General features: G+C 59.5%; 2 non-coding genes across 2 annotated transcripts; both read left to right on the top strand.

Annotated features, from left to right (window-relative positions):
- The first annotated feature begins 6,947 nt into the window (after positions 1-6,947).
- LOC145653958 (18S ribosomal RNA) lies at positions 6,948-8,786 on the top strand. The gene has a single exon (XR_014120201.1). It is a non-coding gene; the product is annotated as an 18S ribosomal RNA (ribosomal RNA).
- An 882-nt stretch (positions 8,787-9,668) lies between these two features.
- On the top strand, positions 9,669-9,822 carry LOC145653974 (5.8S ribosomal RNA). Its single transcript, XR_014120217.1, has one exon. It is a non-coding gene; the product is annotated as a 5.8S ribosomal RNA (ribosomal RNA).
- Positions 9,823-10,000: the final 178 nt, after the last annotated feature.

The raw sequence follows: 10,000 nt of genomic DNA, 5'->3' as shown, positions 1-10,000 counted from the left end.
CATGACTGTGTTTGACCTCTTGGCTCTGGAAGTCTATTTCTAGGCTTATATAAAGGGTCAAACTTCTTGAAGTGTGCCCAGGCCCAGAGCTACTTTGCTGGGCATGACTGTGTTTGACCTCTGGGGCCTGGAAGTCTGGTAGTAGTAGTATGATTTAAAGGCACAAAGTGATTGAAGTGTGCCCAGGCCCAGAGCTACTTTGCTGGGCATGATTCTGTGACCTCTTGGGTCTGGAAATGTGGTACTTTGAAGGATTAAAAGAGTGAAACGGTCTGAAGTGTGCGCAGGTGTAAAGCAACCTTGCTAGGCATGAAGGTGTGACCTCCAGGGCCTGGAAGTCTGGTGGTAGTAGTAGTATGATTTAAAGGCACAAAGTGATTGAAGTGTGCCCAGGCCCAGAGCTACTTTGCTGGGCATGACTGTGTTTGACCTCTTGGGCCTGGAAGTCTGGTGGTAGTAGTAGTATGATTTAAAGGCACAAAGTGATTGAAGTGTGCCCAGGCCCAGAGCTACTTTGCTGGGCATGACTGTGTTTGACCTCTTGGCTCTGGAAGTCTATTTCTAGGCTTATATAAAGGGTCAAACTTCTTGAAGTGTGCCCAGGCCCAGAGCTACTTTGCTGGGCATGACTGTGTTTGACCTCTGGGGCCTGGAAGTCTGGTGGTAGTAGTAGTAGTAGTAGTATGATTTAAAGGTACAAAGTGAATGAAGTGTGCCCAGGCCCAGAGCCAGGCCTGGGCAGCAGGGGGCGCTCCTGGCCATGCCCAGCGAGTTTCGTGCGAATCGGACCTGGTCCGGAAGAGATACGAAGGGAAAACTCATTACTCGTCGGGGTGGCACATCCAGGCTCTCGACCCTCCCAAAGCGTCCGACCAGGGTGCACCCTGCCGGGCATGGTTAGCCGCCAGCCCCCTTCCTGGAGGTCTGGTTGGCACGGGGTTTTGATTTATCGGTTTCATATCTCTGGGCTCCTTGGGAGCAGAAAGTCGGTTGAGGGCCCTTTGGAAAGAGCCGGGGCTGCCGTTTAACGCTGTCCAAGCGGCAGGCGAAGCGCACCCACCGTTTTTACGCTATGATTTTTTAAAACCGCCGGGGCGGCAAACACAGGGCCGGTCGGGTTTGAAGACGAATATCTCTTCGGCCCTTGGGAGGAGAGAAGCAGCGCGGGTCACCTTTGAACGCGCTCGCTGCCAGGAACGTCTGGCGTAAAAGTTTCGTGGGAATCGGACGTTCCTAGGCTGAGAAGCGAGCGCCCGCCCTCGGGCGGTCGGGGGCCCCTTTCTCATTCCCCGTCTGGGCTAAAAATACGAGGTCGGACCCGATGGACTCGGGAGACTGGAGAGTACCAGGGAGACCCTGGAAGCAGGCGACCCGACCCACGCTTCGCTGTCTCCTCGGCCCTCGGGAGTAGAAGCGCGGGGACGGTGGCGTGGGCAGCAGGGGGCGCTCCTGGCCATGCCCAGCGAGTTTCGTGCGAATCGGACCTGGTCCGGAAGAGATACGAAGGGAAAACTCATTACTCGTCGGGGTGGCACATCCAGGCTCTCGACCCTCCCAAAGCGTCCGACCAGGGTGCACCCTGCCGGGCATGGTTAGCCGCCAGCCCCCTTCCTGGAGGTCTGGTTGGCACGGGGTTTTGATTTTTCGGTTTCATATCTCTGGGCTCCTTGGGAGCAGAAAGTCGGTTGAGGGCCCTTTGGAAAGAGCCGGGGCTGCCGTTTAACGCTGTCCAAGCGGCAGGCGAAGCGCACCCACCGTTTTTACGCTATGATTTTTTAAAACCGCCGGGGCGGCAAACACAGGGCCGGTCGGGTTTGAAGACGAATATCTCTTCGGCCCTTGGGAGGAGAGAAGCAGCGCGGGTCACCTTTGAACGCGCTCGCTGCCAGGAACGTCTGGCGTAAAAGTTTCGTGGGAATCGGACGTTCCTAGGCTGAGAAGCGAGCGCCCGCCCTCGGGCGGTCGGGGGCCCCTTTCTCATTCCCCGTCTGGGCTAAAAATACGAGGTCGGACCCGATGGACTCGGGAGACTGGAGAGTACCAGGGAGACCCTGGAAGCAGGCGACCCGACCCACGCTTCGCTGTCTCCTCGGCCCTCGGGAGTAGAAGCGCGGGGACGGTGGCGTGGGCAGCAGGGGGCGCTCCTGGCCATGCCCAGCGAGTTTCGTGCGAATCGGACCTGGTCCGGAAGAGATACGAAGGGAAAACTCATTACTCGTCGGGGTGGCACATCCAGGCTCTCGACCCTCCCAAAGCGTCCGACCAGGGTGCACCCTGCCGGGCATGGTTAGCCGCCAGCCCCCTTCCTGGAGGTCTGGTTGGCACGGGGTTTTGATTTATCGGTTTCATATCTCTGGGCTCCTTGGGAGCAGAAAGTCGGTTGAGGGCCCTTTGGAAAGAGCCGGGGCTGCCGTTTAACGCTGTCCAAGCGGCAGGCGAAGCGCACCCACCGTTTTTACGCTATGATTTTTTAAAACCGCCGGGGCGGCAAACACAGGGCCGGTCGGGTTTGAAGACGAATATCTCTTCGGCCCTTGGGAGGAGAGAAGCAGCGCGGGTCACCTTTGAACGCGCTCGCTGCCAGGAACGTCTGGCGTAAAAGTTTCGTGGGAATCGGACGTTCCTAGGCTGAGAAGCGAGCGCCCGCCCTCGGGCGGTCGGGGGCCCCTTTCTCATTCCCCGTCTGGGCTAAAAATACGAGGTCGGACCCGATGGACTCGGGAGACTGGAGAGTACCAGGGAGACCCTGGAAGCAGGCGACCCGACCCACGCTTCGCTGTCTCCTCGGCCCTCGGGAGTAGAAGCGCGGGGACGGTGGCGTGGGCAGCAGGGGGCGCTCCTGGCCATGCCCAGCGAGTTTCGTGCGAATCGGACCTGGTCCGGAAGAGATACGAAGGGAAAACTCATTACTCGTCGGGGTGGCACATCCAGGCTCTCGACCCTCCCAAAGCGTCCGACCAGGGTGCACCCTGCCGGGCATGGTTAGCCGCCAGCCCCCTTCCTGGAGGTCTGGTTGGCACGGGGTTTTGATTTATCGGTTTCATATCTCTGGGCTCCTTGGGAGCAGAAAGTCGGTTGAGGGCCCTTTGGAAAGAGCCGGGGCTGCCGTTTAACGCTGTCCAAGCGGCAGGCGAAGCGCACCCACCGTTTTTACGCTATGATTTTTTAAAACCGCCGGGGCGGCAAACACAGGGCCGGTCGGGTTTGAAGACGAATATCTCTTCGGCCCTTGGGAGGAGAGAAGCAGCGCGGGTCACCTTTGAACGCGCTCGCTGCCAGGAACGTCTGGCGTAAAAGTTTCGTGGGAATCGGACGTTCCTAGGCTGAGAAGCGAGCGCCCGCCCTCGGGCGGTCGGGGGCCCCTTTCTCATTCCCCGTCTGGGCTAAAAATACGAGGTCGGACCCGATGGACTCGGGAGACTGGAGAGTACCAGGGAGACCCTGGAAGCAGGCGACCCGACCCACGCTTCGCTGTCTCCTCGGCCCTCGGGAGTAGAAGCGCGGGGACGGTGGCGTGGGCAGCAGGGGGCGCTCCTGGCCATGCCCAGCGAGTTTCGTGCGAATCGGACCTGGTCCGGAAGAGATACGAAGGGAAAACTCATTACTCGTCGGGGTGGCACATCCAGGCTCTCGACCCTCCCAAAGCGTCCGACCAGGGTGCACCCTGCCGGGCATGGTTAGCCGCCAGCCCCCTTCCTGGAGGTCTGGTTGGCACGGGGTTTTGATTTTTCGGTTTCATATCTCTGGGCTCCTTGGGAGCAGAAAGTCGGTTGAGGGCCCTTTGGAAAGAGCCGGGGCTGCCGTTTAACGCTGTCCAAGCGGCAGGCGAAGCGCACCCACCGTTTTTACGCTATGATTTTTTAAAACCGCCGGGGCGGCAAACACAGGGCCGGTCGGGTTTGAAGACGAATATCTCTTCGGCCCTTGGGAGGAGAGAAGCAGCGCGGGTCACCTTTGAACGCGCTCGCTGCCAGGAACGTCTGGCGTAAAAGTTTCGTGGGAATCGGACGTTCCTAGGCTGAGAAGCGAGCGCCCGCCCTCGGGCGGTCGGGGGCCCCTTTCTCATTCCCCGTCTGGGCTAAAAATACGAGGTCGGACCCGATGGACTCGGGAGACTGGAGAGTACCAGGGAGACCCTGGAAGCAGGCGACCCGACCCACGCTTCGCTGTCTCCTCGGCCCTCGGGAGTAGAAGCGCGGGGACGGTGGCGTGGGCAGCAGGGGGCGCTCCTGGCCATGCCCAGCGAGTTTCGTGCGAATCGGACCTGGTCCGGAAGAGATACGAAGGGAAAACTCATTACTCGTCGGGGTGGCACATCCAGGCTCTCGACCCTCCCAAAGCGTCCGACCAGGGTGCACCCTGCCGGGCATGGTTAGCCGCCAGCCCCCTTCCTGGAGGTCTGGTTGGCACGGGGTTTTGATTTATCGGTTTCATATCTCTGGGCTCCTTGGGAGCAGAAAGTCGGTTGAGGGCCCTTTGGAAAGAGCCGGGGCTGCCGTTTAACGCTGTCCAAGCGGCAGGCGAAGCGCACCCACCGTTTTTACGCTATGATTTTTTAAAACCGCCGGGGCGGCAAACACAGGGCCGGTCGGGTTTGAAGACGAATATCTCTTCGGCCCTTGGGAGGAGAGAAGCAGCGCGGGTCACCTTTGAACGCGCTCGCTGCCAGGAACGTCTGGCGTAAAAGTTTCGTGGGAATCGGACGTTCCTAGGCTGAGAAGCGAGCGCCCGCCCTCGGGCGGTCGGGGGCCCCTTTCTCATTCCCCGTCTGGGCTAAAAATACGAGGTCGGACCCGATGGACTCGGGAGACTGGAGAGTACCAGGGAGACCCTGGAAGCAGGCGACCCGACCCACGCTTCGCTGTCTCCTCGGCCCTCGGGAGTAGAAGCGCGGGGACGGTGGCGTGGGCAGCAGGGGGCGCTCCTGGCCATGCCCAGCGAGTTTCGTGCGAATCGGACCTGGTCCGGAAGAGATACGAAGGGAAAACTCATTACTCGTCGGGGTGGCACATCCAGGCTCTCGACCCTCCCAAAGTGTCCGACCAGGGTGCACCCTGCCGGGCTAAGAGAACAGCCAGGTGAACCCTGGAGGTTCCGAACTCCAGACCCCTGGACCCGACGGCTCAGTCCGCCTCAGGTGCACTACAGAGGTCCTCGGGCTGTCCCTGAGTGCATTAAAACGGAAATCAGAATTACTCCCCCGGGTGGCACTTCCAGGCTCTCGACCCTCCCAAAGTGTCCGACCAGGGTGCACCCTGCTGGGCATGGTTAGCCGCCAGCCCCCTTCCTGGAGGTCTGGTTGGCACGGGGTTTTGCAAATAGGTCCCGTCGGGTATATGGGAGAGCAAAGAGAATCAATGGGGTCCAAGCACTAAATTCATCCAGTGGCGTTCTCTGGAAGCCCAAGGGGAGTCCGAGGGGTGTTCGGCCGGCAAGGGGAGCTCTCCCTCGGACACATGATCAAACGCCTGTCCCCTACCGGAAAGTGGTGTGCTCTGGATGCCCCCCCCCCCCCCCCATCCCCCGAGGGGGGTGCTTATCCCGCGAGGGGAGCCCTCCTCGGGTTAAGTGAACCATCATGCCGATTCCCCTATGGAAGTGGGCACATCCAGGCACACAGTCTGCTTTGCTCTCCCCGACCCGAGTGCGTCTGTTGGGCTGAGTGTACGCCCAGGCAACTGGATCCAATGGCTCAGTCCGCCGCAGCGTGCTTCGACGATGGGTCGTACAGCCATGCCACCAGGGTGGGCGTGTTTGTAAATGTACCAGTGGATTCTCGTCGGCCTGCCACATCCATGGTATCGACCCACCAGGCCTGTCCGACCAGGGGTTGACCCTGGACGGGCACGGTCTGTGGTTTGGCCCTTGTCCTAGATGAAATCGGGCACGGGGTTTTCTGGCCAGGTACCATCGGGTTACTGGGAGAGCGGCTTCGGTCTCCAGGTGAGACCAATGGTGAAGCAGCACGAGGCAATGGAGAGCATGCAAAGCGATGGGGAAGCCATGCACGGCAATGGCCACGAAAAAAAAAAAAAAATCACCACGGAAGGAACGTGAAGAACAAGGAGGAGTGTAGTGACACTGCCCAAAGCTGCCCGGTGTTGCAGGGGTCTATTGGTGTGTTGCTTCCTTGTTTGGTAGAGTGGAGTACCAGACCCGCCAGGGGTAGGCAAACCATTCCCCCTACGGTAAGTGAGGAGCCAGCCATTTGACGAGCGGGTGTCCACGTGTACGGGTGCGAGCGCTATCCCCCCACACGGGGTTAGGCCACGGCCTTAGGTGGACGTCTGCCGACCAGCCCCGGCTGATCCAGAACTTCTGATGTGGAGAGCGGTTTTGACAGATCCTCCCTGGTTCTAGCGGGTCAAGCCTCTGATGGGGGGTGGGGGTTATTTGTAACCCATCCCAGAACTCTCTGGGGGAGACTCAGACGGCCAGTCTGTCTACTCAGTTGTCCTATACTGGTGTCTGTGGTTTGGGAGGAAGGGAGTGCCCTGCTTTGTTGGCCTCCTCTTCAAACCTACCTGGGCCCACGAATCACTCTTCTTGGTTACATCACGAAACGTAGGTTGAGCGAGGCTAGGGGGGAGGGAATTCGACGAGGTCTTTCCCTTGTCCCCCCACCAGCGGCCCACGAAAATCAAAACGGCGTGAAGAGAGGGAACGCCGAAAGCACCTGGAGTCGGCCGTCCGCACCTCCGGAGGAGGTGGACGGGGTACGGTGCGGGCATGACCGGATGGGACAGCTTTGCATCAAGGTGAGAGGTCGGCGTCCGAAGGCCAGAGGGCGGTGCGCGAGCACGTTTACACTGGCCGCGGAAGCTGTCCTGGGTAGCCCTGTATGGCGTCTGGACCTGACGGCGCACGCACTTACAACCCGCTGCTTCCTAGCCCCCGGAAGGGGAGGCGGATGTCACTCGTGGTTCATCCCAGACCACGGTGCAAACTACCTGGTTGATCCTGCCAGTAACATATGCTTGTCTCAAAGATTAAGCCATGCAGGTCTAAGTGCACACGGCCGGTACAGTGAAACTGCGAATGGCTCATTAAATCAGTTATGGTTCCTTTGATCGCTCCACACGTTACTCGGATAACTGTGGTAATTCTAGAGCTAATACATGCAAACGAGCGCTGACCCTTCGGGGGATGCGTGCATTTATCAGACCCAAAACCCATCCGGGGGGCTCGGGCCCCCCGGCCGCTTTGGTGACTCTAGATAACCTCGGGCCGATCGCGCGCCCTCCGCGGCGGCGACGTCTCATTCGAATGTCTGCCCTATCAACTTTCGATGGTACCATAGTCGGCTACCATGGTGACCACGGGTAACGGGGAATCAGGGTTCGATTCCGGAGAGGGAGCCTGAGAAACGGCTACCACATCCAAGGAAGGCAGCAGGCGCGCAAATTACCCATTCCCGACACGGGGAGGTAGTGACGAAAAATAACGATACAGGTCTCTTTCGAGGCCCTGTAATCGGAATGAGCGTATCCTAAACCCATGGGTGAGGACCCATTGGAGGGCAAGTCTGGTGCCAGCAGCCGCGGTAATTCCAGCTCCAATAGCGTATATTAAAGTTGCTGCAGTTAAAAAGCTCGTAGTTGGATGTCGGGAGTGGGCTGGCGGTCCGCCGCGAGGCGTGCCACCGCCTGTCTCAGACCCTGTCTCCCGGTGCCCCCCGGATGCCCTTGGCTGGGTGTCCGGACGGGGCTCGGAGCGTTTACTTTGAAAAAATTAGAGTGTTCAAAGCGGGCCCGCTTCTCGCCTGAATACCTGAGCTAGGAATAATGGAATAGGACTCCGGTTCTATTTTGTGGGTTTCCTGAACCAGGGCCATGATTAAGAGGGACGGCCGGGGGCATTCGTATTGCGCCGCTAGAGGTGAAATTCTTGGACCGGCGCAAGACGGACGAAAGCGAAAGCATTTGCCAAGAATGTTTTCATTAATCAAGAACGAAAGTCGGAGGTTCGAAGACGATCAGATACCGTCGTAGTTCCGACCGTAAACTATGCCGACCCGCGATCCGGCGGCGTTATTCCCATGACCCGCCGGGCAGCGTGAGGGAAACCACGAGTCTGTGGGTTCCGGGGGGAGTATGGTTGCAAAGCTGAAACTTAAAGGAATTGACGGAAGGGCACCACCAGGAGTGGAGCCTGCGGCTTAATTTGACTCAACACGGGAAACCTCACCCGGCCCGGACACGGAAAGGATTGACAGATTGATAGCTCTTTCTCGATTCTGTGGGTGGTGGTGCATGGCCGTTCTTAGTTGGTGGAGCGATTTGTCTGGTTAATTCCGATAACGAACGAGACTCCGGCATGCTAAATAGTTACGCGGCCCTCCGCGGTCGGCGTCAAACTTCTTAGAGGGACAAGTGGCGTTCAGCCACGCGAGATGGAGCAATAACAGGTCTGTGATGCCCTTAGATGTCCGGGGCTGCACGCGCGCCACAATGGTTGGATCAGCGTGTGCCTACCCTACACCGAGAGGTGCGGGTAATCCGCTGAACCCCATTCGTGATGGGGACTGGGGATTGCAATTATTCCCCATGAACGAGGAATTCCCAGTAAGCGCGGGTCATAAGCTCGCGTTGATTAAGTCCCTGCCCTTTGTACACACCGCCCGTCGCTACTACCGATCGGATGGTTTAGTGAGGTCCTCGGATCGGCCCCGCCGGGGCTCCTCGCGGGCCTTGGCGGAGCGCCGAGAAGTCGATCAAACTTGACTATCTAGAGGAAGTAAAAGTCGTAACAAGGTTTTCGTAGGTGAACCTGCGAAAGGATCATTAACGGGTAACGCTGTCCGGCGTGCCTCCTCTCCCGACCCCCTCGACTTCGCCGTCCCCCCGCGTCGGGGCCCAGGGTCGAAAGGGTCTTCGGGGTTGCTGTTACACGTGGTCGCTTGCAGGTCAGGCTGGACAGAAGGCATAAAGGAGGAGCCTAGTCCCTCCCACCCCTTCCTCGTCCTCCGCCTCTTCCTCCGCGTCGTCCTTCAGCACCCCCCCCCCGCAGGCCCCGGTATTCTCTGGGTTCCAGCGCGAGAGACGCGTCGTTCAAAAAACTCGGCGTCCCCGCTCGTCGGGCGAAGGCCGGTTTCCCCTCACCTTGCCGGCAGGAGAAGCGCCTGCGAGTCGAGCGGGTCGTACGGGTCCGTCCCGCGCCCTCCCTCTCGCTCGCACGGCCGCTGCCTCCGTCCACCGCGAGGGGTTTTCCTATTTTGTTGTCCTTGTCATTCATCCCCGTCCCCTTGCTCGCTGACGAGCGGACTTTCCGGGGGGGGTTGCGAGCGCTGCTCCTCGTGGGGCAGGCCATGGCCCTTCCTGTGTTCGTCCGCCCACCGGCGTCCTGGGGCGTGGTGGTGGTGGGTGGCGCAGCCGGTTCCCCTGCTTCTCTCTCTCAGAAAGGAGTCTCAGGGGGACCCCCGGCAGGTACCTAGGGCTTGGCCCACGCTACGTGAGTTCCACCCCTTTCGAGGGGTCGGACGGGGCGGGCGCGGAGGGCCGCGGTTCAAAGACTGACTCGTCTGCCACGTGGGGCGTGTGGGCAAAGCGCAACCCCGCGCCCGTTTCAACACTCGCAGACGGGGGCGCCTGACCGGTTGGTGAAACCTTTTAAACCTGTCTTTGTAGTCGTGGTGAAAGACCTAAACTGAGCCTGAAATAAAAGAGTACAACTCTTAGCGGTGGATCACTTGGCTCGTGCGTCGATGAAGAACGCAGCCAGCTGCGAGAACTAATGTGAATTGCAGGACACATTGATCATCGACATTTCGAACGCACATTGCGGCCCCGGGTCCATCCCGGGGCTACGCCTGTCTGAGGGTCGCTATTCCTATCTGTCGGACCTGCCTTCTCAGGCGGGACCGCGGTTGGAGGTTCGTAGGTGGGGGGGTGCCCCCTGGCCTCCGTCTTCCTAAAAGCAGACGGTTCCCGGTCGCTGTCTCGGTGAGATCCGGTCGGTGGGTTCGCTGCGGTTGAGTGCCCGTTCTCCGTGCACAAGCTTC

Source organism: Electrophorus electricus, unplaced genomic scaffold, assembly GCF_041902795.1.
Source record: "Electrophorus electricus isolate QZ-2024a unplaced genomic scaffold, ASM4190279v1 Scaffold100, whole genome shotgun sequence".
Lineage (NCBI taxonomy): Eukaryota > Metazoa > Chordata > Actinopteri > Gymnotiformes > Gymnotidae > Electrophorus > Electrophorus electricus.
The sequence above is the reverse complement of the archived record's forward strand: the minus strand, read 5'-3'. Positions and strand labels throughout refer to the sequence as shown.